General features: G+C 44.4%; 1 protein-coding gene across 6 annotated transcripts in view; it reads left to right on the top strand.

Annotated features, from left to right (window-relative positions):
• HIVEP3 (HIVEP zinc finger 3) overlaps positions 1-26,610 on the top strand; it is a 399,183-nt gene that overhangs the window by 195,690 nt on the left and 176,883 nt on the right. The window lies entirely within an intron of this gene.

Below are 26,610 nucleotides of genomic sequence, written 5' to 3'. Positions count from 1 at the left end.
GGATGGGCAGTGAGGCAGCGTTTTCTACTTGAGTGCAGGAGCAGGAAAGCCATTTCGGAGGTGAAGGTTGTGGGAGGAGGAGACAGTTTGTGTGTGGCTGCCGCTGCAGAAGAGGAAGCGAAAGCAGCAGCCTTTCTTGGAGAGAAGCCGTTGGCCTGGAAATAATGCGACTGTGGTCTGAGCAAGACTGATGTTTTCCCAAAGAGCATGGCAGCCTCACACGGTGCTGTTAGTGACTGAGGCACAAAGACCCTTTGTCTGCTCAATGGACATTAATTGAAGGGGACAGATTTTTCACCCTGAAAGCTGCAGGTGCACCCCTCTAGTGCGAGCCCAGGGCAGGCTTCATCAGTCAACACCCTCTTGTTCCAGCAGAGCTTGTAATTCCTTGTATCAGTGACCTTTAATTTAACAAGTGGCTAAGACTGATGTGTTCCGTCAGCCTGGTCTGGATTCAGAAGTCAGTTCCCAGAGATGACAGGATAATGCATTCCCCTGCTGCTCTGTCTAGCCACCCTCTGTCTATCCATCCATCTCCCCATCTCCCTCTTTTTCTGTAGTTAGGCTTGTGTTTTTGGGCCGGCCAAGAGCTGAGTAAAGAGTACTTGGCAACTGGGGAAAGAAACAAAGGGATCTGAATAAACTTTTAACTGCACTTCATCAGAGTTGCTGGCCTGCATGCCGACAGCAGACAAAACTTAGGAGAGGTCTCTGACCTCAAAATCACTCACTCACTCTCTCTCACACACACACAGCAGAGCAGAGCAGAGCAGAGACTATACCCTATTTCACAGAAGCTCCATCTGTCTGTCTCTATCCATTCACTCTATACTCTGCTCATCACTATGGCAGCTGAGCTCTCCAGTGTAATCGTCTCTTCAGGCTAGCAGCACTGAGAAAGGCGGGTGGGGGGGAGCTAAAAGGAAAAGGAGGCGTTCTCTTGGCTCTGCTCTGTTTTGGGGGGTTGATGTGCTGCCTGGGGGATCAGCACCATGTCACGCTCGATAGAAACCAGATCGTGGAAAAGGTGGGAATGGACAACAACAAAACCAATCTTGGTTAAAATCACTCTGGGTGACTCTGTTCCCTTGGTGTAAAAATAAAAGGAGCGTCCCCTTCTTGTGATAGGAGACTCGGGTGGCTAAATCTAAACGACAGCAGAAGGGGAAGACAGAGCTAGAGGACAAGGGAGAAGGGAAGGGATGAGGGAGAAGACCCTCCTCCCTATCAACACCAGAGTCCCTGGCTGTCTCTGTTTAAGATGGGGGTAAATGTCGTCGCAGAGCTGGGGGAGAAGCAGGTGAGGATGATGGTGTAGTAGCGGTAGAGGTCAACAGCAGCTGAGACACGGGGAAGTGCTGCAGTTAACAGCAGGGACACAAGCAGGGGAGGTGGGGGCGGAAGCCGGAGAGGCAGATGCTGAAATTGTGCAAGCAAATGTACTGCAAAGAGCAGTCCTGCATTGGCAGGGGATGGAGTAGATGGCAGCCAATAGCTCTTTCCCATCTATGATTGTGTGATAGGGCAGATGCTGAAGTCTTGGCAAAATGTGCAAGGGAAGCTATAAGAGTTGCTCCTCCCCTACCTCCCATTAATCACATTCAACAAGAGCAGCAGCAAATCTCCCTTCCTTCTGCAAGACCCTCATGCTGGTAAATCCTCAGCACCACAAGCAACCACTCCAGTGCTGCCTGTATATCTTATGAGTCCTCACTGCCTACTGCAATATTGCAGGAAGTCTGAAACATACCTCATTAAGGAAATTGATCTTGGGATCATGGCTGGGCAGAGATGCATCACTAGTCTGCTTCAAAGGGCATGAACTCTGCACTGATGTGGTACCAGTTGTGAGGGTTTATACCAGACATGCCAAACCCACAAAAAAACCCATAGAAATTGGGCTTGTTTTTGGCTTAATTGACTTGTGAGTTGCTGGTTGGCGCGTTTTTGGCTTGTAGCTTGTTGCTTGTGTAAGGGGACTGTTGCCCCTTACTAACATTCAGTGGGGGTGTTTTGGTTGGCTAGCTCCCAGTACTAAAAGGGGAAGGGTCTATGGGAAACCAGGACCCTGAGACTGATAGTCCCCAGGAACAATGGGGAGAGGCCAATGCTCCAGGTCAGCCTGAATGACAGGGCGGGCAGGCTAATCAGGGAGTCAGGAGGCCAAGGAGGTCCCGTCGTCTGTGTGAGCTGGAATTGCCTGGGTCAGACAGAGTGGGGCCGAGCTAAGGAGAAAGCAGGGGCCCAAGCTGAGCTGTGCCAGATCCAGAGAGAGCAGACCCTGTCCTGGGAGCGGAGCTGCAGCCCCAAAGCCAGAGGCACAGCCCAGAGACAGCGGACTTGCCCTGGGAGCAGAGCTGCAGCAACCAGAGCCAGAGGGGCCAGAAAAGCAGCCCAGGAAGCAGGTCAGTGCTGGGAGCAGAGTCACAGAAGCAGCCTGCAGAGCAGACCTGTCCTGGGAGCAGAGCTGCAGCAACCAGAGCCAGAGGGGCCAAAGAAGCAGCCCAGGCAGAGCAGCAGCCGTGCTGAGGCAGAGTGGAGCTGGAGCTGGGGCTGGAGCCGTCTGGAGCCGGGTGTCGTGAGCAGCTGGGAAGAGCGAGGGGGGACCCTGGGCAGTGGACCCAGCACAGGGAGACGCCTCAGCCAGGAGGCTCTGCAGGCCAGACTCGGAGGGGGACTGGTAACTCCAACAGGGTGGGGGCAACACTGGGAAGAAGGGCCCTGCCACCTAGAGCCTGTGGCCACCACCAGAGCGAGTGTCCAACCCACAGCATCCCTGCAGCACGGCCAGGGCCTGAGAAGAAGGCCTGGAACTTACAAGGAACAGACTGTGAACTGCCCGGACATTCCAGAGACACTGTTTGTGATGTTCCCTGCCACAGAGCAGGGTGATGTGTTTCCTTTAACCTTTCCCTTTTTCTCTTATTGTTTTTAAAATTAATTGTTGATTAAATAACTTGCATTTGCTTTAACTTGTGCATAATGGTCAGTGGGTCAGAGAAGTGCCCAGTGCAGAGAGAGTACCCCGGAGTGGGGACACCGTAGCCCCTGTTCTGGGTGACCACAGCAGGGTTGGGGATCGAGCTCCCCAGGAATCCTGGGCCCAGCCTTGTTGGGGTTGCGAGGACTCTGCCAAGCAGGAGAGTGGAAGGGGAGTCCTCAAGGGCAGGGAGGCCACTGGGTAAAGGAAGTGGGAGCGAGGACTCAGATCCTTTCGCTAGCCCACTTCACCGGGGTAGTGCAAAAGCCAGAAAAGTTCCCCACAATAGCGGGAGTATTCCCCTGCTTACACTTGTTTGGCTTGTTGCTTCTTTTCTTTGATTGGTTCCTGGCAAGGGGGGCAATCGCAGTAAATGGTGTGGCAAGCAGGACCAAGGGGGGAGAGAGTCGCGTGCACAGCAGGCCCACCACAGTCCCAGACTGCACGCCGGGGGGATCTAGTCACATAGAGTGTTGCGGTTTTTAGGGATTGGCTTGTTTTGAAATGGGATTAGCTTGATTTTTGGCTTATTGTGAAAGTCGGGGTGCTTATTTATCATGTGAAAATTGGCAAGTATGGTTTATACCCGGAAACACACTGCATAGATCTGGCTGTTAAAGCAAGTTGCCAAGGGAAATTACACAATTGCAACTCAAAATGAACTGAAAGCCCCCAGTCGCCTGGCTAAAAGGGTTGGTGGCAAGCACAGCATTACCTTAAAGTGTGCTTCTCCTCTAAAACTGACTCCTCCTTACTCAGCATATCTGCCCCCTGCATGCCTCTGACTTTAGTGACAAAAATACATTTTTTATGCTTTTCCTCCCGTTAGCCCTGCAGAGCCAACATAGCTCTGGGTGAGGGAGCTGGAGTCTGTCCTCCCTTGCGTATCAACAGAAGCCTTTGAGTTTGAATCACTTACATCTGTGCTAACCCAAGAAAGAGACTGGAGTATCAAAGCCCTGGCTGGGATGATTTAGTTGGGGATTGGTCCTGCTTTGAGCAGGAGGCTGGACTAGATGACCTCCTGAGGTCCCTTCCAACCTTGATATTCTATGATCACAGGTGTCACTGTGGGCATAATTTGACCCTGCAGACCCTTTATTATTGATGATGATATGCAAGAAGGAAAGAACTTAGCCTGACTCTCCGATCCCAAGGGAATCCATGGTACTGGCACATTTAAAAAGAAAACATTTTCTTTTTTTACTTGTAGTCTGGACACACTTGAGTTGAAGGCATGGGGCCACACAATGACATTTTTACAGTCCCTTTTCAGAACGGAAACCCATTTATATCTGTTGTCTTTTTAAAAATCTCCCTGAAATCTAGTCCTGCTCTGATCACTGGATCCTGCCTCACTGTGATGTCCCAGCATTCACTGTGTATCCCACCATGGGAACACAGAACGAGCCTGCATGAGGAAGTTGGTGAAGTCCTGTTGAAAATATAGAGAGAGTAGTTTTACAAATATTTTATATTGATGATTTTCCATTTCAAAGGGCAGAATATAGCAACCTCTTGTTCAAACTGTGCACTTACACGTGACGAACTGCTCTGTCGATTGGTTCTGGGCTTCACTGGCAGTCCATGGTGGCTGTAATGTCACTAATGTGCTGCATGCTCAGATGACACATCAGATCAGGAATCAGCAACAGGAGCAGAAATGGACCTTACGGAACCGAAAGCCTGCTTGTTATGGGCAGTCAGCACATACAGTGAACATGGCATGAACTGGGAGATTTACCTTTTAATAGCGAAAGCGTGAAGGCAAAACTGACAACTGGTGCAGAGGCTCCTACTGCAGCAATAGAAAGGAATGGGCCAGATTGACTGGAGTGTAACACAGCCCAGTGATGGTGATCCTAGCTCTGTAGGGGCTTGAAGACAGACTGGTGCAGAATGAAGCTGCAGGCTATTGCTCTGTAAAGCCGTCATGCTTCAGCGCCATCATCTTGGGTTTCCTTGGGGAGAGGAGAGGGTGTGGATAGCAGCTTTGCAAGCTGCTGTTCTGTTACAAAACAAAGTCTCTGCGAAATCTGAAAATAGCATCTCTACCAGGGCACAGGCAGTGCCTAGTCCTGGCTGAAGAAGGAGTGAGCTAGCTCAGCTGGCACAGGGAAGGTTGGGCAGCACCCTCTGGGATCGTGTGACTGGGCTGAACCCTGAGCTGGGAAGTTTGGCTTTCTTATTTTACTCATTATAAGCACTGTTATTCCACTGGGTCCGTGCACTCTCGGCTCCACATGGTCCTTGTGAGGAACACCTTTCAGGGGGACATCCCTCCTCAGGAGTCACAGTCTCTCTTGGGGGTTAAGCCCTTGGCTCCGCCACCTCCTGGAACTACACCTCTTTGAGCCTTCAGCATGCCTGTCTCAATCCGTGAGCCCGCTCAGACAGTCCACTTGCTCTGGGTCCCTGGGCCCTCCACACCCAGAGGAAGCAATGCCACCCCGATCTCTGACTGCAGGGACTCTCAGCCAGCGTAAAAGAGAAAGGTTTCTTGAACGTCTGAACCCAGCACAAGCCATTCTCAGAGCCTGCAAGCCTAGAAAGCCTCAGCACCATCCACGTGGGTCTGTCCCAGTCCAGTTTGGGCCCAGGCCCTCTTTGTTCCTAGTCCTGCTGTGACGTCCTTCCAGCCGACCACCCTATCAGCTTCCCATCAGTCCCTCCTACTTCCTTTGCCTTCTTTTCTGGGAAAACAGATCACCTGGGCCCTCTCTATTCCGTCCTTTGTTCCCTCACTGGCTGAAACTGGCTGGCCAGATCATAGAATCATAGAATCATAGAATATCAGGGTTGGAAGGGACCCCAGAAGGTCATCTAGTCCAACCCCCTGCTCGAAGCAGGACCAATTCCCAGTTAAATCATCCCAGCCAGGGCTTTGTCAAGCCTGACCTTAAAAACCTCTAAGGAAGGAGATTCTACCACCTCCCTAGGTAACGCATTCCAGTGTTTCACCACCCTCTTAGTGAAAAAGTTTTTCCTAATATCCAATCTAAACCTCCCCCATTGCAACTTGAGACCATTACTCCTCGTTCTGTCATCTGCTACCATTGAGAACAGTCTAGAGCCATCCTCTTTGGAACCCCCTGTCAGGTAGTTGAAAGCAGATATCAAATCCCCCCTCATTCTTCTCTTCTGCAGACTAAACAATCCCAGCTCCCTCAGCCTCTCTTCATAAGTCATGTGCTCTAGACCCCTAATCATTTTTGTTGCCCTTCGCTGGACTCTCTCCAATTTATCCACATCCTTCTTGTAGTGTGGGGCCCAAAACTGGACACAGTACTCCAGATGAGGCCTCACCAGTGTCGAATAGAGGGGAACGATCACATCCCTCGATCTGCTCGCTATGCCCCTACTTATACATCCCAAAATGCCATTGGCCTTCTTGGCAACAAGGGCACACTGTTGACTCATATCCAGCTTCTCGTCCACTGTCACCCCTAGGTCCTTTTCCGCAGAACTGCTGCCTAGCCATTCGGTCCCTAGTCTGTAGCGGTGCATTGGATTCTTCCATCCTAAGTGCAGGACCCTGCACTTATCCTTATTGAACCTCATCAGATTTCTTTTGGCCCAATCCTCCAATTTGTCTAGGTCCTTCTGTATCCTATCCCTCCCCTCCAGCGTATCTACCACTCCTCCCAGTTTAGTATCATCTGCAAATTTGCTGAGAGTGCAATCCACACCATCCTCCAGATCATTTATGAAGATATTGAACAAAACCGGCCCCAGGACCGACCCCTGGGGCACTCCACTTGACACCGGCTGCCAACTAGACATGGAGCCATTGATCACTACCCGTTGAGCCCGACAATCTAGCCAGCTTTCTACCCACCTTATAGTGCATTCATCTAGCCCATACTTCCTTAACTTGCTGACAAGAATACTGTGGGAGACCGTGTCAAAAGCTTTGCTAAAGTCAAGAAACAATACATCCACTGCTTTCCCTTCATCCACAGAACCAGTAATCTCATCATAAAAGGCGATTAGATTAGTCAGGCATGACCTTCCCTTGGTGAATCCATGCTGACTGTTCCTGATCACTTTCCTCTCATGTAAGTGCTTCAGGACTGATTCTTTGAGGACCTGCTCCATGATTTTTCCAGGGACTGAGGTGAGGCTGACTGGCCTGTAGTTCCCAGGATCCTCCTTCTTCCCTTTTTTAAAGATTGGCACTACATTAGCCTTTTTCCAGTCATCCGGGACTTCCCCCGTTCGCCACGAGTTTTCAAAGATAATGGCCAAGGGCTCTGCAATCACAGCCGCCAATTCCTTCAGCACTCTCGGATGTAACTCGTCCGGCCCCATGGACTTGTGCACGTCCAGCTTTTCTAAATAGTCCCTAACCACCTCTATCTCCACAGAGGGCTGGCCATCTCTTCCCCATTCTGTGATGCCCAGCGCAGCAGTCTGGGAGCTGACCTTGTTAGTGAAAACAGAGGCAAAAAAAGCATTGAGTACATTAGCTTTTTCCACATCCTCTGTCACTAGGTTGCCTCCCTCATTCAGTAAGGGGCCCACACTTTCCTTGGCTTTCTTCTTGTTGCCAACATACCTGAAGAAACCCTTGGCCCCCTCTCCTCAGCCCTTTGTCCTCTCACTGGCCAAAACCGACTGGCTTCCAAGATGGGGTGGGCCTCTGGGTCACCAGTTGCTAAATTTCACCCTGACCGGGCCATTACCCAGGGTCCCAGCTGCTAGGCAAGATCACACCTGGCCCTGTGCAACAACACCCTCTTCCACCACCTCATTAAACTTGCAGCATATAGGGGAAATTGAGGCACACACAGCACTCATACAAAGCATCAAGAAAATTTCCTACTTTGCTACAAAACACTGATCCTTGAGAAAAAGATCTTACTGACGGAGACTTTTTTCCTGCTAACTCATTCCACTGTCTTACAAACTCCCTTGCCAGTTCCCTTATGCTGGTCAAAGAGAACAGGGCTACAAGCCCTGTGTTTAGTGCAGTAAATCCAGATCACTGAAATATCTCCTGGGGATCAGTATAAAATCTGAGGAGATCTACAGTTTAAGCATTCCTAGTTCTTGATGTTGCAGCCTATTGATTGGGTGGGGGCAGAGAACCCCTAAATCCAGACTTGTATAGTCTGAGACACAAAAACTAAATATATAGGTGAAAAAATCCCCTCCCACTGAGTGCTGTGCTCCTTGGCCTGCATGTTCAGTGGTGACCCCTCCTTTTCCATGGTAGTACTTTGGGACACATCAGACATCCAAGCCAGGTTGAGATAACACCCAGAATATAAACAAAGTATATCTGTAGATGCCTCTGGTGGGGTGGGGGCAAGGAAATTAAAGAGAGGGAAGAATTAAAATGCCTTGAAACTAAACCTGCTTTCCTTGTAGTGGGCTTGGTTCTGTAACACTTTTAATCTCTCATGGGGTCTGTAGCCATGCCTGCTTGTAGAATAAATGCAGCCAATCTCTGAACCCTTCTGTGAGTAACAGTGTAACTGTTGAAATTGGTGCCTGGCTGCAATGAGAGCTAATTAATTAATTCAAGACATGCTGGGATTAAACTTTATTAAACCTTGGAATCCAAGTAGAGGAGATGAAATGTAAGCAAAGGTTGGGAAAGGGAAGGAGGGACTTGTATGCTGACTGGCTGCTAGCATCGCTGCTTTGTTGTTATTGGTTATCTACTGGTGATGTTCTCAGCCCTGGACAAGACACAAAGGAAGCCACAGTCCTTGCTCGCAAGGATTTAAACAAGTGGAAATATAACCCTGGGCTGTTAAGGCTCCAGCCTTCTCCTAGCTTCAACGAGGTTGGCAGCTGCCTTCCTCTCCCAACCACACTAGATTTTTCCATGCGGGACAGCAGGCCCTTCACCCTTTCCTCCCAGCCTGTTGTCTCGTGGTTTCTCACACTATCCAGCTGAGAGGCTTGCTGAGTTTCACCTTCCTGACATCCAGGAGCTCCTGTCTCTGTTTCTTGGGACCTGCACAAGGCAATGGGGAGAGCACCCATAGCCAGATGCTCCTATGCCTCACGCGAGAGCAAAGAAGGAATCTCCCTTGTTGTTTGCATGGCTTTGTGTAGTATTGCTGTGTGCTGTTTACATACATGTCACACTCCACGCCAGAGATGGCTGCCTTTTGTGGTAAGGCATTGTAACAGGGTGCATTCACCTCCTACGAGTGCCTCCTGGTTGAGTGTGCCTGCTCCTTTTTCCTTGATTTCTCCGCTCACGGTGTCCCCGTTAGCTGCTTCACTCGTCAGATGGGTCAAGGATTCAGCGCTGCAGCTGAGTCACACACAGTCTGTGTGTGAAACAAAACAAGCCCCTTCTGGGGTATAGTATCCAGTCGGGCCTATCCCAATTCCATCAGTCATGTCCTGTAACTCTCCCTGGGGTCAGTCCTTTAACAGTCCATTAGGGCCCATCACGGTACCTTCTGTTGGGGTCTGGCTAGCTTACAAAGGTTCCTGCTCTGGAGCGGAGCAGCACCCCCTGGGCTTCCTCTCTGGAGACTCTACCTTCACTTGAGTCCTCAGTGATCCCAGCTCTCCAGCTGAGCCACTCCTCTTGAACTTTGTTCATGGATCCCAGCTCTCCAGCTGGGTCAGTCTCACTTCCGCCCCCTTCCAGGGGTGTATCAAAGTTTAACTTCCCTGGGCCTGTTTCAAAGCCCTTTCTCAGGGCCTAGCCACTTCCCCAGTGACTGCTGGGCAGGACTGGGCCCTTGTCTTCTATGAGTCCCAGCAGCCAGCCAGGAGCACCTTCCTTGCTCCCCCTGCCCCTGCCCCTGCCCCCTTGCAGCTCCTGCAGCCAGCCAGGAGCACCTCTTGCTCCCCCAGTCCCTGCCAGCAGACTGAAATCACTCTGGCCCTGCAGCTCCTTTTATATAAGCCTGGTGGGCCCTAATTGGCTTCTTCCCTGCAGCCTCTTTCTGATTGGCTCCGTCCCACACAGCCACTCTAGGCAGCTTGGAGGACCCACCTCCACTGCTCTTTTCTGGGGTGGGGTGTGGTAGGCCCACGAGGCCTCCAGCAGGGGGCCTCCAGACCTAATACACATGATCACAGGCATATACTACCTATAAAGGGTTTTGGGGTCTTTAGGGATGCAGATTTAGGACATTAATTATTCACATAGTTACACTTTAATTTTAGGTTTCAGAGTAGCAGCCGTGTTAGTCTGTATTCACAAAAAGAAAAGGAGTACTTGTGGCACCTTAGAGACTAACCAATTTATTTGAGCATAAGCTTTCGTGAGCTACAGCTCACTTCATCGGATGCATTCAGTGGAAAATACTTTTTACTTTAATTTTAGTAAAGCTTTTGATACTGTCCCCCCAATCTCATAAGCAAACTAGGGAAATATAGATGGAATTACTGTAAGGTGGGTGCACAACTGGTGGAAAGACCATACTCAAAGAATGGTTATCAATGTCAACCTGGGAGGGCATATCTAGTGGGTTACCACAGGGGTCAGTCCTGGTTCCGGTACGATTCAATATTTTCATTAATGACTTGGATAATGGAATTTATATGCTTATAAAATTTGTGGTTGACACCAAGCTGGGAGGGGTTGCAAGCACTTTGGAAGACAAGATTAGAACTCCAAAAAAATACCTTGACAAATTAGAGAATTGAACTGAAATCAACAAGACAAGATTCAGTAAAAAAGTACTTCACTTAGGAAGGAAAAATTAAATGCACAACTAAAAACAGGACATAACTGGTTCGGTGACAATCTGCTGAAAAGGATCTCGAGGTTATTATGGATCACAAATTTAATATGAGTTAACAATATGACGCAATGGCAAAAAAAAAGGCTCATATCTTTTCTAAGGTGTACTAACAGGAGTGTCATATGTAAGACATGGGAATAATTGTCCCACTCTTCTTGGCACTGGTGAGGCTTCTGCTGGAGTTCTGTGTCCAGTTCACATATTGGAGTGAGTCCAGATGAGAGCGACAAAAATTATCAAAAGTTTAGAAAACCTGACCTGTCGGGAAAGGTTTAAAAAAACTGGACACGTTCAGTCTGGAGAAAAGCAGACTGAGGGGAGACCTGATAACCGTCTCAAATATGTTAAGGGCTGTTGTAAAGAGGACGGTGATCCATTGTTCTCTATGTCCACTGAAGGTAGGATAAGAAGTAATGGGCTTAATCTGCAGCAAGGGAGTTTTAGGTTAGATATTAGGAAAAATTTTCTAACTATAGGGGTAGTTAAGCTCTGGAATATCCTTCCAAGGGAGGCTGTAGAATCCCCATCACTGGAGGTATTTAAGAAAAGGTTGACAAACACCTGTCAGGGATGGTCTAGGTTTACGTGGTCCTGGCTCAGTGCAGAGGGCTGGACTGGACAAGTTCTCGAGGTCCCTTCCAGCCCTACAGTTCTATGATCTATGGTTCTATGATCATGAAATTTTCTTGGCTCCCATAAGCAGTGTGGTCAGGAATGCGTGCACCAGAGCAAATTTACAATGCTGAGCACGGCAGGAACAGGTAGTCCTGTAGACAAGTAAACAATGGTATGTCACATGTATACAAAGCCATTAACTCGCTATAACTCTGCACAAAGGGTGCAGAAAATAACACAGCCTTTTCAGTGATGCTGCTGTGCCTACAGAATTTGTAACACACATCAGGAACCATCTGTTTTTCTGACAGTTTCAAGAGCATACTTACTGCTAATTTTAGCTTACCCTCTGAACTTGATGTCTTTGGGGTCTGGGTACAATGAATGCTTTATTCATAAAACTACAAACACTGTAAAAAGAAGAGAGTAAAAGGTGTCCCACCCTAAAATGTTTCTGATCTCCAAACAGCTATAATTTTGGCTTGCTCCGAGAACAAGCTGAGGTAGTGTTCATTTTAACAGCCAGGAAAGGGCTGCTTGTTTATATTTCGGACCTTGTAGATTTGAGCAGTATATGCAGGTGGCACATTAAAATGTGTGGATGATTCCTTACCAGGATAAGGCTGTATTTTTACTGGACTGCCTTTAACTTTGTACCAGTGCTAAGTAAGTAACCACAGAGCTTTTTGTTGTAACATTTTTACGGGATTAAATGTGTAGCTTTGGAGTGTTGTTTTGGGATTAATCTCCGTGAATTCTCCCCACCCACGCACCTTTTTTCCCATTTCTGTCCAGAGCTCATAGTTTTACGAGCAGAATGGGATTGGCAGCTCTTGGCACCTTGAGGCTTTGGATTAGTTATTTTAGGCTGAATTCATCCAAGAGAAATCTAACCATACTACAGAGGTGTAAGACAGAATCTGCCAGCAGCTAGGAGGTAGTGGTGCAGATTCGCATTCATTCACTAGATGAGTGCCTCCAGCCTTCAGATCTTGTGCTGCCAAATGACTGTCTGAAGAAGGCCATTCTTGCTTTCTCCACTGTTAGAGACATGCTATGCCCTGATGCAGCTCAAGGATCTGCTAGCATGAACCCCACCGTCCATTCAGACTCTAATGGACTTCTTTGGACTGCACTTGTGCGTGATGCAGAACAAAGAGCATAGTGAGGACACATACAAGGCAGTTGTCGTTGGGTTTAGTGCTATGCCATGCTCCTGATGTTTGGCTCAAGATACTGTTTATTAGGCATAAGTGGGTGCATAACTTTGGTTGAGACTGTGCAGAGAAGTGTCTCTCGCATGGTCTGGAACTGTTCAATGACATCTTCGTTTATTACTGTTAAGTGCACAAGTGCTGTCAAATGTTAATGACACTTGCTAAGCCAACACTAACTCTGAAATACGCCAGTCAGAGATGGTCCAATTTACTTACTAGTAAAGTTTGGATGACAAAGCCTGTTCCTGGCTCTCATCGTTCTGCATCTGTTCATACGTTCTAAAAGTAGGTGTTTTCCCTGCTACTGCCGATGACTGCTAAACTTGTTCTGCTAGTGATACTCAGACTGCAGCTCAGGAGCCGCAAGTTACTCTTCTGTTTGCAGGCCATGATATTAAAACACTGTGTGATTTAATTATTAATCAATCAGAATGCTTTTACTATGTTACTAACCAATTGTAGAATACTTGGTCAGTCATTTTACTATGATATATATATATATATTATGAAACAATGAATTCACACTACTGTGGCTCTTTTGGGTAATGTTAATCGCTAATTTGGCTCCTGAACCCCTGAGGTCTGAGTCTCACCACTAGTGTAATAATACCTCTTTCACAGGGGTGTTGGGTGGCTTAATTAGTGTAAAGCGCACTGATATCCTGGGATGAAGGGGTCTATCAGTGGTTGAGTACCATTATTACTGTCATTGGCCCTGATACTCTGGGATCCTGCAACTGGATCCAGAGGGCTCTGGGGCCTGCCCTGTGAATCCATTCGCAGCATAGGTTTCTTGATTATTGTATGGTCAGAAGACTGGGGTTCAGGTTCTGTTAGCTCCAAAATAGTTACATGCATATTTGAGTATTTTGCTGTGGTGACCCAAGGGCCTATTCTTAGCAGCCTTTCCCAAGATGCCAACTCATATTGCACTGAGTTGCTCAGCAAGTTTATGTACAAAACTCTCCCTGGGTCTGGAAAGTTAAAATGTGTATTAATGCAGAAAACCTTTGCAAGAATTATTTTCTTCTAAATGTATCAGCTCTTTTACATTAATTTTCTGGAGATGCACAGTATTTCAGGCTGCATCCTGTGTCTCTGCAAGATTTATACATCTAGCATTTAGGAACTTGAGTTGGAGGAGCCATATTTCACATGGACAGAGGAACATCTGCTTGCACTAAGGGGGGGTCTTATTTTATTTGGTCTGAATCTGACTACTACAGCTAGGTTAGTGATATTATAGTGGTGATTCATCATAACACTAAAACACCCCACTTTGGCATTTTTAGTCTCTGTCTTTTTGGCTCTCAGACAGTGAAGATCCACTGGAACCTACAACAGAAACTAGTAAAAATCAGCAAGACATTTGGGAGGCTCATCAGGGAAAAGAACAAAGATACTGTTTCAATTGTATGTATCTCTGTGGTTTTAGATTACAGCTCATCATATCTTGCTTTTTAAAAAGTATTTAAAGGTACATTGGACTAAAGTTCTGTTACTGTACATTCAGGGGCATTGCCAGCAGATCGAGGGATGTGATCGTTCCCCTTTATTCGACATTGGTGAGGCCTCATCTGGAGTACTGTGTCCAGTTTTGGGCCCCACACTACAAGAAGGAGGTGGAAAAATTGGAAAGAGTCCAGCGGAGGGCAACAAAAATGATTAGGGGACTGGAACACAGGACTTATGAGGAGAGGCTGAGGGAACTGGGATTGTTTAGTCTGCGGAAGAGAAGAATGAGGGGGGATTTGATAGCTGCTTTCAACTCCCTGAAAGGGGGTTCCAAAGAGGATGGATCTAGACTGCTCTCAGTGATAGCAGATGACAGAACAAGGAGTAATGGTCTCAAGTTGCAGTGGGGGAGGTTTAGGTTGGATATTAGGAAAAGCTTTTTCACTAGGAGGGTGGTGAAACACTGGAATGCGTTACCTAGGGAGGTGGTGGAATCTCCTTCTGTCAGGGTTCCTCCCCCACTCTGAACTCTAGGGTACAGATGTGGGGACCTGCATGAAAACCTCCTAAGCTTACTTTCACCAGCTTAGGTTAAAACTTCCCCAAGGTACAAATTAATTTTATCCTTTGTCCCTGGATCTCCACTGCCACCACCAAACTCTAACTGGGTTTACTGGGAAACGTAGTTTGGACACGTCTTTCCCCCCAAAATTCTCCCAACCCTTGCACCCCACTTCCTGGGAAAGGTTTGGTAAAAATCCTCACCAATTTGCATAGGTGACCACAGACCCAAACCCTTGGATCTGAGAACAATGAAAAAGCATTCAATTTTCTTACAAGAAGACTTTTAATAGAAATAGAAGTAAATAGAAGTAAAGGAATCACCTCTGTAAAATCAGGATTGTAGATACCTTACAGGGTAATTAGATTCAAAACATAGAGAATCCCTCTAGGCAAAACCTTAAGTTACAAAAAAGACACACAGACAGGAATAGTCATTCTATTCAGCACAGTTCTTTTCTCAGCCATTTAAAGAAATCATAATCTAACACATACCTAGCTAGATTACTTACTAAAAGTTCTAAGACTCCATTCCTGGTCTATCCCCGGCAAAAGCGGCATACCGACAGACCCTTTGTTTCTCTCCCTCCTCCCAGCTTTTGAAAGTATCTTGTCTCCTCATTGGTCATTTTGGTCAGGTGCCAGCGAGGTTACCTTTAGCTTCTTAACCCTTTACAGGTGAGAGGATTTTTCCTCTGGCCAGGAGGGATTTTAAAGGGGTTTACCCTTCCCTTTATATTTATGACACCTTCCTTAGATATTTTTAAGGTCAGGCTTGACGAAGCCCTGGCTGGGATGATTTAGTTGGGGATTGGTCCTGCTTTGAGCAGGGGGTTGGACTAGATGACCTCCTGAGGTCCCTTCCAACCCTGAGATTCTATGATTCTATGACCCCAAAATGAAAGGAGTATATATTTTGCAGGTTTAAAACTTAACTTAAAATGTTAACATGAAAGTTGTTGAGCTCCATTCATAAGAAAAAAAAAACATCCCTCCTAAAAAAAAAAAAAGTACACAAACAAGAAAAATATAGGAAATTTGGAGTTGAGATTCTCCTTCAAACTTTGTCCTTCAACATGATCACTTCCTCTCTCATATGTAATAATTAAATAAGTACACTTAGGTGCATTTGAGAACAACAACAAAAGCACAGCAACATAGCTGTGCCCATCATGTATTTTTTCAGTATATTCTGAAACCTATTAAATCACAGTACACAGATTTTTTTTAAATGATACTACAAAAATGTTTCATCCTCCATTTCAGCAAAACCAACTGTCCATCATATTCATGGGTTTAATATTGTTACAACTGCTACAACTATACTGTATGGTGCCACTGTTCTTTTGAAATTTCAGAAGTGGAATAACTAGAACTGTGTAGATGAATGCTGTACACTACAGGACAATGGTTTTCATTTAGATATGAATGTTATAAGCACAAATTTCTGAACTCAAAGATTGATATAGAATGGCTATCAGAGGGGCTGAGGAGTGGGCTTCTACAGTTGTCTGGTTTAGGGATTGTTCAAGACTGGCAGACACATTTTTAATGCATTTTAATGTTTTAACTCCTTGATAAGACACTTTAAGAAACACCAGACTTTTTAAAATTATCTGTAGAGAATTTATAATGTAGCATACCTACTCACTGTGAACAGTATTGCAGTTAGAATAAATACATGATTTAGATATATTCCTTTATCATTATTTAAAGTGTTTAAAACATCAAAATGAGTACACATCTGAAATAGAAACCTATATTCTGCTGTCAATGTCTGAACCCAATATATCTCTATTATGCATGCACTGCTATCAAGTTACATTTGAAACATGTTTTCTACCTTTGAAGGAGAGAGGCACTGTACAACAACTTATCCATATGAACAACCTATGATTTGATAACCAAACAATAAATGTGACATGCAGACTTCTCACAAACATGGGCAGAGTTAAGGTTGTTAGGGTTTTTGTTTTATTTTTTTGTTTTGTTTGTTTTGTTTTTAACAACATGAGTGCCTTTGTTGGGATAATATGAATGAAAGATAAAGTTACTACTAAAGTTTCATAAAGTAACTTGTGTTTCAAGAATAGAGACCTTCATGTTAACATAGTTTTTGTGTTTAAATTTCCCTTTTTTAAATTCATATTTGTATGAGAGCATATTCAGAAGGGTCACCAACATTGTATTTCAAAAATAAGGACTGTTTTCTTAGCATCCCCACTCCACTCCTCCTCCTTATATTATTATTATTAACATCATCATTATTAATAACGCTAAGCAGCACTCACCTCCATTCGCCGGGTTATTTCTTGCTGCTTTTTGCTCAGCAACTCCCGATCTTGTTGTACAGAGATGAAAAAATAAGGGATGTCCCTTGTAATAAGGGGCTATTGGCAGCCCTAATATTCAGTGAAATATAGAAGAAGTGATTTCTAAAGTTTGCAGGCATTTTATTACACAGAATATTAGAACAACAGGGCACGATGAAACTGAAAGTGTCTATACAGCCAGTGTTATTGGGAGAGCTGATCTGAAACCAGTGCACATGTATAGTCCTGGCATTACGGTAATGAGAGATCTGTTGTGAAACAAGTCGCTCAAGTTTAGTCTTTGAGTTTATGGTTAAGCACATAGGGTTCTAGGTTATGTTACTTATGTGCTGTCCCAGCATTATGGTAATGGGAGAGCTGATGTGAAACTACAACATATGTATAGTCTCCATCTTGTGGTAATGGGAGAGCTGATGAGAAACCAATAGTGCATATATAATCTGGGGATTATGGTTTGGGGAAAGGTGATGTGAAACCAGCTCTGTGTGCATATAGCTTTGTCATTCTGGCAAGGGAATAACTGATATGAAACCAGCTGCATGAATACAATCCCAATATTACACTAAAGGAAGAGTTTGTCTGAAACCAGCTGTGTCCAAATATGATAAGGCATAGACTGTAGTGATCTGAAAGCTGCTGTACTTTGTAATCTGTTCATTATGGTAGCGTGATAGCTAATGTGAAACCTGCGCGTGAATAATTTCATTAGTACGTAAACTCGGGTCTCCCCTAGGCTGCGCTGGAAACATTGAGACGGATAAAAGGTGAACATTTGAGATTTTGAGTTTTTTGTCAATATTAATCAAGATGGACCTAAAGAACCATAATATCAGTATAGTATTTAAAATATGACTTACTTTGAATTTAATGCTCTGAACATGTTCAGCATAATCTTTTAACACTGTCAAAGAAATGCAATATGGACCCTTTAAGGAGATGAATAATTGTGGGCATGATAGAATTGTACAGAAGGACAATCAAGCGTTCCTTTTCAGCCCTCTCTCAGAACACAAGAACAGGAGGACACCCAATGAAATTAAGAGGCATTACATCAAAACTTAATTATGCACTGTGTAAATAAATCTATTTACACAGTGCATAATTAACATGTGGAACTCACTGCCATTAGATATATTTGAGACCAGGAGTTTAGTACAATTAAAAAATAGGATTAGACATTTATATAAATAACAAGAAGCGGCAAAGAGTCCTGTGGCACCTTATAGACTAACAGGCGTATCGGAGCATAAGCTTTCGTGGGTGCATATCCACTTCGTCGGATGCACCACGAAAACTTATGCTCCAATGCGTCTGTTAGTCTATAAGGTGCCACAGGACTCTTTGCCGCTTTTACAGATCCAGACTAACACTGCTACCCTCTGATACTTGACGCCAAGAATATCCACGTTTATATGAATAACAAGAATGCACTAAAATGAAAGATAAAAATCTAGGAGAAAGAGAAGTCCTGGTACATCAGGGTATAATCCAGCTACTATCTGGGTGGGGCTAGGGAGAAACTTTTCTCTTAGGCATGTTACTGCATTCTGGGAGATTTACACTTTCCTGTTAAGCATCTGGTACTAGCTACTATTGGAGATGGATGCAGAACTAGAAGGACCATTGGTTTGATCCAGCGTGGTAATTCTGCTGCTCATGCCAGCTGTAGGTCAGTTGAGGTATTTCTAAGAGTAATAATGGCATTTCGGGTCATGGCATCTAGCAGAATGGAAAAATATGTCAACTTTTAGAGCGACTCCCAGTGTTTTTGTAGTTGTGTCTGTAAACATCTGATTTTGGGACTCCGAATTGTTCAGATTCTGAACATCAGCTTTTTTGCTCATGAGTTTTTGAAGAAAACTTAGAGGCATGAGCAGGCCAATAGACCTCGCTGCCAGGGACCTTGTAACATTCCTGGGATTTCACAATACCCACTTTGTGCTAAAGTTCAGCCTACTGAAACCTGAAGGGAGGAGGGAAATGGGATGAACCCTCTCTCACCAAATAATTGGCTTGCATTTATATTCTGGATCAGGGCAGAACTTGGGCATGATGCTTCTCTCCCTTATATCAGCTTTATGCCCCTATAATCCATTCCGTGCGGTGTAAGTGCCCTGGTGTGAGACGTGTGTATGCTGCTGGGGGGTTTTACAGTGAGCTGCTTTCAAAGGTAGCACACATAGTTCTGTCCTGCTCTGTTTAAAGGTAAAAGCTTTGCTTCAAAGAGACGCAACCCCCTGAAGTGCTTGTATCTTAAGCCTGTGCCTCACTATGTTCTTAACTTCCTTATGTGGGTGAGCTCGCTGGGTTCTAAAACCTTTCACAATGTCTGTTTATACAGTAACCGTTGGCACCTTTGTTACAGTACATCCCAGGAAAAATGGCAGCCTCGAAATTTGTGTCTCTGTTCAGATTGCCATCTTTGCTTAATAAAGCTAAACTAGCTGACTCCAGCAACATTCTCCCTAGCCCCTTGCAGCAGAAAAAGGAGAAAAGGGTAACATATCCAAGAAATACAAACTGATCATAGAGTATAATAAGAACAAACCAACTACTGGACACTAACTTGCCAAGGCCTTTCCAGCTTGAGCCAGCTGGGAGAAGAGAGGACTTGCTTCCCCCATGGCAGCCTCCTTTGTACCAGCTTCCCCCTTTCCTTTTATAACTCCACCCACATCAGTCATGTGAATGGCAGGATCCCAGTAACCCCTTACAGGCTGGAGTGCCTTTGCACTCAGTTCAAGAAAGCATGTAAGCACATGCCAAGCACTCTTCCTAAATAGGGATGCTTTTCTGAATCAGGGCTTTAAATGGGAGCTAAAAGTGCTGAGAATCTCATAGGAGTGGCCCTAAAGAGTTTAGGTATGTGACCATGCCCATTTATAGTGCACAGTTACTTTTGGGGGCAAAATAGCATTAGTCTTTGCAATCTCAACAATTAAACCTTTGCGTCTAAGTTCAGTGCTGAAGTATTTGGTCTCACATAGCTGTGTTAGCTCAGTTTACCTTTCTGTTCCAAGAGGGCTTTAGTACTAATTGACCAGAATTCAAACCAGCCTTCTCTTGTGGTAATGTGGTACATTGCTTATAATTGACCTGCTTTTCTGGCAGCGAGGGGCGACCCTGCAGCCAGCTCACACAGGAGGACTGTGTCCTATAATTACTCAGATTTAAACCTTAAAAGGAAAATTTTAGGAGTTCTTTCCCCACTGAATTTAAAATGTAATAAATAAATAAATAAATTCTTAGCTAATCTTTTAAGCATCTGTGCAGAGTTGGGAATGTTCCGTATGTCACCTAAGCATTTGCTAAGCTAGGTGCACAGTTATTTTGAGAAAGTGTGTAATTTGGGAACTACTGAATGGGTTATATAAATAGCTTATTTTTTATGCAAAGCTCTCATGGATATTAGCTGCCTGGTGTCCTTTTAAAATGCATCATTTGCCAGTCACAGCCACTGGCTGCTTAACCTTTGAACCCAGAAGCCATTAGCTCTGTATCAGTTACAAATGGTGTTAGGATCATAAACCTTGGATAGGAGGAAGGGAAGCTTGTGGGGAATCTTTATGCTCTATTGCTTCTCCGTATAGCGCTGGGTCTTCTGTTTTATATGCACATTAGAATCTGGATCTGCTGGTTGATTATATCTGTAATCCCCACAGAAGAGAACAGAGCTCCCAAAGTTTCTTCTGCCTTCGTCTGCCTGCTGAATGCCAGAGTTCAGCACTGGCTGGTCTCCGGCAGAAGACCTTCCCTATTCGTGTAGCTTGGAGGTAAATGGCAGCATAGCATCTGCCATCCAGCTATCAGGGAGAGGGAAACATACCTTGCTGTTTAAATTAACCTCACTGGGATTCTCTTCATTTCAGAAGATAGAAAAAAAACCCAAAACCTGATTTACAACAGCCGTTTTCTGCCTTGAAATCTATTGTGTGCCTGTCCTGTCTCTTTCCTTCTAGAAATAAATCAAATGCTTTGAAAGGTACCCTTTTATTTGGTCATCATATGCACTTGACAGCTCAAATCTGCATTTTCAGACAGTGCTAACTCTCTGTGTCTCTTCTTCAGATCCCCTGAGTTTGAAGCAATGATCTTACATTTAGACCTTGTGATTTCTCTTGGTTGGGGTGTCTGGGGGAGACGCTTTACTGAATTAAATAGTGATTTTGAGTGTTATAATGGGGAACTAGACAAGACTGTGAGCAAAATGATTTTAAATGCCACATCCTCCAAAATCAGCCCTGTATGGATAGATGCATGAGGACTGGACACATACAAGCTGTATTTAATTTCATATGAAATTGCTTAATATATCACCCAGAAGTGGTGTGGGTCAGAAATCTCTGTCTAACGTTGGATCATTAGCCTGGGGCAGCACTCCCACCTATGTGGATAAATGCGTTTTTCTTTTTCTACTTCACAGCAGCCCTGAGTGAGTCGGAACTAAAACAAATTTTGAGCATTCTTCCTCTTACCTTTGAGGACAGAAAAGAGATAGAAAGAGAGGGCTATAATGTAATTCATTTATCTTCTTTCTATCAACACAATAACTGAATGAAATGTATTGGCCAAGTGTATATCCTCAGCACAGTCTTAAACTGAACAATATAATGAAAGCAGTAGTAAAAATGTATATATTCTTTTGTAAACTGTCATTTTGGAAAGTGACTTAAGTTTCATCCATGAAGAAATAACCTACAGTAAATGCAGGATGTGGTTGCAAAATGAAGTACATTAGTTTAAACTTGGGATGGGACTCCTGCAGTACCAGGATAAACATCGTCCTTGTTAATCTATACACCAACGTGCCAGTGTGGATGGCAGAGCCCTGGATATTAGTGTACGGGCCTTCAGACGGGTAGGGCCTATGAGAACCCCCCAGAAGCACTAAAATAAATCAGATCAGCAATGATAATAGCAGCCATCAGTCTAAATTCTTGCACAGCTTTTTTTTTTTTTTTTCATACTTCTGATTCGTTACACCACTGGAGTGTTGCATGCAAATTAGCTCTAAAGGAAGAGTGGTGATTGGTCAGGTACTTCTCCTATCACAGTGGCCCACTTAAGTTACCTGAGCTGTTGACCTAACTCTGTGTAGTCTATATAATCACAAGTAGACAGAACAATCATTAATAACTAAGGTTAATTACAAATGTCTTTATAGCCTATGCACAAAATTTCAATGAAATATCACTCTATGGAAAACTTAGAGTCACTGTCTATTATTAAGATAATTTGGGAACAGGCTGACACAAATGCTAAATTTATGGACCCATCTTAAAATTAATGTTAACTCATAAGCTAATTAAGAGATGTAAATTCTCACAAAACTCATTCCATACTGAAGAGTAAGTGCTGTAGGTTTGGGAAGGACATGCTACATTTTTCATACATACCAAAGAGGCTTGCTTTTAAGTGCAAAACTCAGCTCAGCTTTATTTACAAAACCATGACGGGTGCCTGCATAATAATAACTTTTCTGGCTTTATGGTCTCTAACTGAATTCAGAATGGCTATTTCTGTATCCTGCTACCCTAAATATGCCGTGATTATCTGAACTGTTGTGCAGTGCAGAAACTTGGCTTTGTGGTGCTGTGCTGTTGCTGAGGTCACATGATATGTTTCAAAGGCTCTCTCTCTCCTGGCCTCCCCAGAGCCTCCATCACAGGTCACTAGCACTTACGGTGATCTAGTGCTCCCCCCTGGTCCTGTTCCATTTAGCCACTGGATGCAGAGCTTGTAATATTTTGTGTCTTGTTGAAGTTCATTAAAAGGACACAATCGGCTAATAAAACGGTTTTATTTTCCAATGGTTAATTCTGACCTCAAAAAGACACTGAAATTAAAACACTGCAAGTTTCTCTAGCAGGGAGAGGTGTAAAATAACTAATGCAATTAATCCAATGGCAGTAGCACATTCTGTTACAGCCCCCTTCATAAAGGGAGATAATTCTTCCTTGAAAATGTACTGTTGTGTTATCACATGGCTTCACAGTACAGGTAGTTGTGGAGTTCCAGGGCAAATAGGTGTTACTGATATGAGTTGCTTTGTAGTTAACCGTTTCTGATTGCTGCTCTTCTGGATTTGGAAGAACCAGGTTGGTGTGGTGTCTTTATTAGCCTCTTGGGTTCTAATAGAATAGGCATATGGTCAGGAGCTTGGACAATGCGTGATTTTCTGCCTTCTGGAGCAAGTGAAGATGACTGTGATATTACCCAGTTCCAGCTACGCCATTCATTCCAGCAATTCCCTGTTTAAAACTGTACCTGAAATATCTAAATTTTGGACCGAAGGTGTAACAGCAATTGCTGTTGCTCTGTGTTTATATCACCCCCTCCTGAATCTGTCCCTGCTAGAGAAACTTGCTGTTTATATTACATCTTATTTAAGCATAGTAGGGAAGCCAAATTCTTTCCCAGAGTAACCCCATTGAAATCAATGGACAGCTATCGTTAGCAGAGCAGTCATGCATATTTATTTGCAAACTATATTAAAAGAGCACCCACCCAATGGTCCATGTGCCCTTGGCACTCTTTTAAAAATACACTAGACAAATAAACCTGTCACTTCACCAAGAGCAAATCAAATAACTCAGTGACAACATAGATAGAGTGGAAATTAATCTACCCCCCACACATATAATCCACAGTGTTCCCCACCGCACAGGACCTCGCCCTATACAACAGCTGCTGGGCCAGGGAGATGCAGCGGGCCTTCAAGCATGCCATTATGAACTTGGGAGAAGCAAGTTACAAAAGTCCAAGGCTTTAATGGAGAATGCCCTGCCAGCTCCCTCCTGTCTCTTATGTCAGTGGGGCTTTAGACCAGGTGTCTCCATTGACTGCAACTGTATCCGTATGTTACAGATACTGTATAAGTCTCAGGTAATGACAGTCTTCAATTTGATCTTAGCATTGGGGCCTAACTAAATATAATACTAGTGCACATGCATGGAAAATTCAGGGCTCTTGTTCCACTGCAACTCACCAAGAAGCATCTCTTTGGCTATTGGATATGAACAGTGTAGAGAACCAGAGCCAGGCAAGCTAGAAAGCAGAAAAGCACCACATAGAAGCAAGACACTCAAGCTGAAACATAGATGGGCTTGGACTCAAGCTAGGGTTGCCAACTCTCCATGATTGTCCTGGAGTCTCCAGGAGTTAAAGATGAATCTTTCATTAAAGATTATGTTATGTGATGGAACCTAAGGCAGATGTCCAACAAAAAATGGCAACCCTAACTCAAGCCTATAAAACTGGAGCTATCTGTAGACCCAACTGAGAATTCAAACCCTGGTGTTCTCACAGAACATCAGATTCAGAATAATGTGGTCCCATCAGCAATGTGTTCCCTTCTGGTGAGCTTAAACAGCACTCAAAGGACTACAGCACCCACTTGGCTTTCACTCAGTCAAGCAGTTCTGCCTGTACAATGCTGAGTTCCTTCCAGTGGCCATGGACATCCTGGATCAGGTTACTTATCCTGGACTACATCATTGCTGATTGTTTGGCATGGCCCAGCAGTAAGGTAAACACAGGGCAAAGCTAGTTTTGCAGCTTGATTCCAGCACTCGTGTAAATCAAGAGCGAATGGTTTGACACTGGTTTAAGAGAGTGACACTGGGGTAAGTAAGGTTAGGCCTTTTGTTTCCTTTTAAGTTCTGTTTGTTTCAGAGGGTTATTTTTTCTATTACTTCCCCAGCCCTTTTGGAATTTTATAGGTGCTGTGGCCTTTGTGGTTGGAATGTCCACACATCACAGCTGATTATTACGTACAGTTGTTAGTATGCTCCCACCAAGGCATGTGAGACAATTTGGTTACATACAGAGTGGTGGAGGTTTGGGGGACTTTCTATAGGCAGAGTCCTAGGACTCCTTGCTGCTGCTCTGAGAACTCCTGCTTGTGAGGCAGCACCCCTGCCTATGCCTCCAAGCATGGGCTCGAAATCAGGACTTCTGGACATTTTAACAGAACATTCAATTGGGACAATGTTTGATAGCGACTTCACTGACATAAATGATTGTTGTGATTTGAAATGTATTGATAAAGTCAGCATTAGAGAGACACAGGCTTTAGCCCTCACTGCTGGATTTTTGAACAACATATAATTCTACAATACAGTTATAATTCTGTCATTTTAATTCTATTTCAAAGGATGCCAAAATTCTTTACAAACTATATCCATACAATACCACTGAAAAGCAAATGACTGGGGTTGGAGGATGATTATAGAAGGCGTTGAGGAAATTTGGGCCAAGGACACAGGGTCAAACCCCATTGTACACTTCATAATGGACCATGAGATCTGTATGATCATATATTTATAATCCAAAGGACTTTCTCCAGTTGATTATCCTTTAACAATTCTAAGGTAGGTCAAATTTTGAACCGTGACTACTTAGTTTCAGTTATTAATATTCTGCAGAATTTTTCAGACCCCTACAGCAAAATGCTACAGTTTTCTGCAGATTCTATTGTAAATTAATCCCCTGAACACAGAACAATCCGACAGATCATGGCAAAAGGCACATTTCATTAAAAAGTTAAGTTTCCAACCATATTATGATGGTATTGGAGCTGTTCTATAATAATCTATGGATTCTGTATGTTGACCTAGTTATTGGGACATTTCTTGTGTTAATGTGTTGGTTTAGTTTAACAGGGGAGTTGTAAGAAAAGCAAGCAGGCAGGGCAGGAAAATAAGTAGTTTAAAAGGACTGTCCCTCAAGAGGGGAACAGCTGTTCAGGTAGTTTTTTGGGGGAGCCAGACTAAGATGCAGAAACTTGCTACACTCTCTGAAGAAGCTAGGCCTGTCTCAGAATGTATCACAGGACGGTAGGGCTTTAGGCAAAACAGATGTGGATGTAGACTGCTGTTTTAAAATCCTTTATCTCTAAATGCTTTGTTCCGATGGTTAAAATAGACAGTGCTTTGGTTGTAAGGATGCTGGCTGGTTACTATATACTACATACATCTGTCTGGTCACAGATTCCTGAAGGGAAGAACCTCAGGTGCTGAACCATATCGGGCAAGCTGGGTAAGCATGGTTGCTACCCAGAGCCCAGTCTAAGAGTGGGACAATCACACAATTCCACCCCAGGATCCACAAAACCTGACACCTGAAAGGGTGCACTCAGAGAGACCAGAAAGAGATCAGAGGGATAGAGGTTCAGCTAGCTCTGTGACTGTGACCCACATGACTGCTGGCAAAAAGCATCTGAATCAGCAGGCATATCAGCTTGTGGATTTTGTACCTGTCAGTAGTTCTTGTCATAGTAAAATGCAGCTAGTCCTGGATCCTAGTACTTTTCACCACAGTATGGTACTTGCGTCCACTGGTTATTCCACTACAAAAAACATGGTTTGCTATAATTTCTACTCTCAACATGTTGTCTGACAAATGTCAGTTCAGAAGAAAAATCATTTTATTTATTTTCAGGACAAAAGGTTTCAGCTTTAACATTGAGCAGATGCTATGGGTATGCCTACACTATGAAATTAGGTCGAATTTATAGAAGTCGATTTTTTAGAAAGCGATTTTATACAGTCGATTGTGTGTGTCCCCACACTAATGCACTAAGTGCATTAAGTCGGCGGAGTGCGTCCACAGTACCGAGGCTAGCGTCGACTTTCAGAGCGTTGCACTGTGGGTAGCCATCCCACAGTTCCTGCAGTCTCCGCCGCCCATTGGAATTCTGGGTTAAGCTCCCAATGCCTGATGGG

This window comes from Natator depressus, chromosome 19 (genome assembly GCF_965152275.1).
Source record: "Natator depressus isolate rNatDep1 chromosome 19, rNatDep2.hap1, whole genome shotgun sequence".
Lineage (NCBI taxonomy): Eukaryota > Metazoa > Chordata > Testudines > Cheloniidae > Natator > Natator depressus.
Note: the sequence above shows the minus strand (reverse complement) of the source record. Positions and strands in the feature narration are given on the sequence as shown.